This window comes from Telopea speciosissima, chromosome 7 (assembly GCF_018873765.1).
Source record: "Telopea speciosissima isolate NSW1024214 ecotype Mountain lineage chromosome 7, Tspe_v1, whole genome shotgun sequence".
NCBI lineage: Eukaryota > Viridiplantae > Streptophyta > Magnoliopsida > Proteales > Proteaceae > Telopea > Telopea speciosissima.
Window position 1 is genome coordinate 38,753,918 of NC_057922.1, and position 4,322 is coordinate 38,758,239.

Genomic DNA, 4,322 nt, shown 5'->3' on the forward strand with positions numbered 1-4,322 from the left:
TGGACCCTAGGACACCCTTCCCTTGTCTTTGGGACTTAAAGATCCAAGTGAGACAAATTGGGTTAAAGAACATTTTCAAAATTTGTGTCATGCCATGATCGAATGCAAGGGTGGATGCAAGGGCCTGCCTACAACTGTGCTTGCATCCGATGCTGCCCTAAAGGCCGATAACTAGTTGGAGTCCTGACCTTGGTTGACCAAACCTTAGGGAAATGAATAATGAATTTAATGATCGAGTAGGTTAAATTATTGAGACCTGTGTGAAGAGTTGACTTGGACCAAAACTATTAAAAGGTATTGGTTCTCGAAAGAGGACTGATGTGGATTCTTCCCTATGGGATAACTATGTAGTAGGTTTAAAGGTTGTGAAAGCTGAAACTGAAGGATGTAACAAGACCTTCTCCAATGACAGATATGAATGGGATAATGGATCACCAAATGCATTCCCTCCGTATTGGGAGTGAACAATAGGAGATTCCATCAATATTCCAAATCATTCTAGAGTTGGGTTAGGTAATGAGATAACCTGAAGTGAAAGCATTCAGCATGTGAACCCTATGTTGGAAACTGGACAGGTTAAATCCTATAACCCAAGAATGACTAGAGTAGTGAAGGCTAGGTATCACCTGATCTGGAAGATCTAGGCAACCTCTGTTCCTTGAGACTTAACTTAGTAGTTGAAAACCTGTTTTCCTAAGGTTATTGTGAACCACACCTCTGTGGTAATGTGACCCTGTAACGAAAATAGAATTGTGGAACCTAACTTGCTGTGACATGTAGGCACTGTCTCATCTTAACCCGACCTTTGACTTAGTTCAAGATGTGGGTGACTTGGGATGTTGTTATCCAACAACCCTTATCACTTGAGACCCTAGCTGCTTCAAATTCCAGGGACGAAATTTCTTATAAGGTGGGGAGGATGTTATACCCACACCCTGGGAGTATAATTAATTATTATTTTCTTTCTGTGACATGTGGTTACCGCTGCCATATATGCTGGTGAGCTGTTCTCACTGGTGGTCAAACCCAGCTATAAAATTATTGACCACAGTATGGGTTTGCCTGTAGAGAAAACTATCGGGGTCATGGGGGACAAACCATGACAATTAGAAAAGCAAGTTCTAGCTTTTAATTTTATTTATTTACCCTTTCCCTCAATGCCCTCAAAGTGCGGGTTAAGGTTTAAATCGCCCAGGCTATTTTAGTTGGGTAGAAAATATTTTATTTGTGGGTCCCATTTATTTAAGGGAGCGTGTGATAGACCTATAATCCTATGGTGGATTGACCCATCCCTAAGTGGGTTCTATCATATTTGAAACCAGTGGGTCGGCCCATTTATCCCATTTAGCCCATTAAACCCATTTGACTTAATGAACTAAAAATAGATTTCTATTCTAGTATTATCCAACCAAACGGGCCCTAAGGTCACTTTTATCTATTTAGAACTAAAGGCATTTACTTCTCATTACTATTCTCATCAAACCTAAAACGTGGAGGAGAGAAAGAGAAAGGAGAGTAAGGAGAAGATGTGTGGAGGAGCTTGAAAGGGGGCTTGAGGATCTTGCTTCTTGGAGCCTCAACGTGGAGTATCACTTCCTTGAGGTAAGTAAGCCATTATGGCCCTCTCCCTTATTTTATTTTGGGTTTTGGGGTGGGAGATGGGAGGGAATCGATCTAGGGTTTACTTTGGAACCCAAAAATCGATGGGAACTCATGGCCTTGATTTTTGTGGAGCTATTTGACTCCATTGGCTAACCTCAAAGCTCTCAATTCCATCCCAATGGAAAGACCTAGGGTTTCTATCCTATTATGCTCTAAATGAAGTTCTCATTGCTTCCCTTTGTTGAATCATTGAGATGCATAAGCCTAATGAGGTCCTAGGACCCTAATGTGCCAAGGAGGAAGCTCTCTTGGTGTTTCCTTTTCTCCAATCTACTTAGAAATGGAAGCCTTGGTGAATAACCCTTTAATTTTGAGATTTGGAGACCTGCGGTTTCAAGACCTACGAGAAACCGCCCCTGCAACCACCCTGAGACCATCCTCTTAAGAAGCTCTCTGTTAAAGTCAGTTTTACCTGTGATTTTATATCTGAGGTAAAATCACACGTAAAACCCGCACCTAGCAGAACCCTTCCTAAGCCCCTGTTAAGGTTGATTTTACATGTGGTTGTAGGTTTGGGCATGAAACCATCCATAAAACCACCCTACCTTTAAAATCTATAACTTAGGTAATTTGTGGGAGGACCTTTTGGAAACCCTCCCCTTTGACATAATTAACCATATTCTCACTCTTTCACTAGGTTTAATCTCCCTTTTTACAACGTGCTACTTAACCGCGACGACATCTCATAACCTCGGAATATAACACCAAGGGTGAGTGGGTTTAGTTTGTTTAGGCTTGCTATCCTTAAATATACATGTATCATGCTGGTAGTATATCTTATTAGGCATGCCTATGCATTTTACCTACTTTTAATGGAGATGATATATTGATGTTGTGGTTGCTTTCTTTTTTCTTATTGGGTTACGGTGTCAGTGAATGCCGGTGTTGAAACCCCAGACTATATATAATATTTTGATTGAATGCCATATTGAACTATATGCGCCGTGCTGTGCTGATAACCGGGCACTAAACTAGATGAAAAGTTGATGCGCCCAGATTACCTCTCGGGACGATAGGATTTGCATGTAGTATACTTGCGACTAGGACTTTTGTTCCCTTATACTACGACCCTTGCCAACAGGGGTTTAGGTGTTGGATAATCAGAGCTCGGATTCTGTGGTGTGAGAGAGAGCCAGTTATGGTAGTGATGGTTATATTGGGGCTTGCCACTGGGATGTTTTGGTGGCATTGTCCGGCGTAGGCTCCTAGGTGGAAATTGAGGATTCATTGTGGTGATGAATGAAAGTGACCCACAGTGCTTCCCGAATTGTCACAGTAGTATATACCTCTGACTTAGTTGTGTAATAGGTGGAAAAATAGAATTAACGTGTGCATGTATCATTGGACTATGTGAATTGTGTGTTTGTGCATCCCCATCCCCTCACTGGCTCAGTGGACCCCCTCGTGTACACACTTTTTAGATTATAGTGCAGGTACGAAGGAGCCGGAAGCTGTGTTTGAGGAACATGGCGATGGGTGTACTTGTGACGATTGCGCCTACGGCGTGAGGATACTTGGGACTTGTTCCTCTTTTGTTATTTTAGGGCTTAAAACCCATGTATAAACATTTATTGTGTAAGTACCGCGGTCCTTCGGGACGAAGGTTTCCTCAGCACTTCTTTCTGGTGTCTTGGTGACATAGGATTTTGGGAGATACATGTGTGTGTGTATGGATGTGGATAACATTGTCAATATATGATAAATAGGGGATTGGGATCATGCATTAAAATATGTTAACCTAATGAGAAGTCGCCACCTAGGGTTAGGGCCTAGGACCCATTAAGTGTAGCCCTACCCGTGGTGAGCGGAATCGGGCTACGTGACTCCATATAGTCCAACCAAAGGTTCGGGTAAGGGGTCAGGTTACGAGTGTGGGAAGGTGTTAGGCACCCACCTCGCCCGGCCGAAGCCGGTCTCTCTGTGTTAGATGCTACGTAAGGACGAATGTTGTTTCTCTCTTATTACGGGGATGGGGGATATTATGAACTACATTCAGGTGCTATGAATTAAACTAAAGTACAATAAACTACATTATATATGTAAAAAGTGCAGATTAAAGCGGTAAAACATGAAAGGACTACATTGGATCGACAAAATGCAATAATTATACCTGTATGGTTGTATGCCCCTGGCTCAGGGGAGATGGACGAATGGACTGACGCTGCTTCTTTCTCGGCGGGGTAACGGCTCTTTCGAGTGATTTGGAAAAGAGTAAACAGACAGAATAACGTCTGTAACAAGGGAGTTTTGATGGTCATCCGTGCACAGACGGGATACCAAAGCTAAGGAGCCAAAGCGCTCTATACTCAGAGGGACAATCGAAGGATCTGTCCACCCCAGGGAAACCTCACATACTCACACACTCATGAGAGAAGGAGGAGAAATGAGGGTGAAAAGGGGGAAAAGATGCAAGGAATCACTTGGGGAGGGTCTCTCTACCCAAAATTCCTTGGGAAATGTGGGAGGGGACCCTCCTATTTATAGGGAGGGACATTTTCTCTCTCCTGGCCAAAAAGTCCTCCACGGCGCCGTGGGTGACGTCAGCAGGCTGATGTCACACCCCCTCATGGCGCCGTGGAAATCCGGTACACCTCCCCACAGTGCCGTGGGAATAGTCCACGGCGCCGTGGGCGCGCAGTGCCATTTTTCCTTTTTTTTGG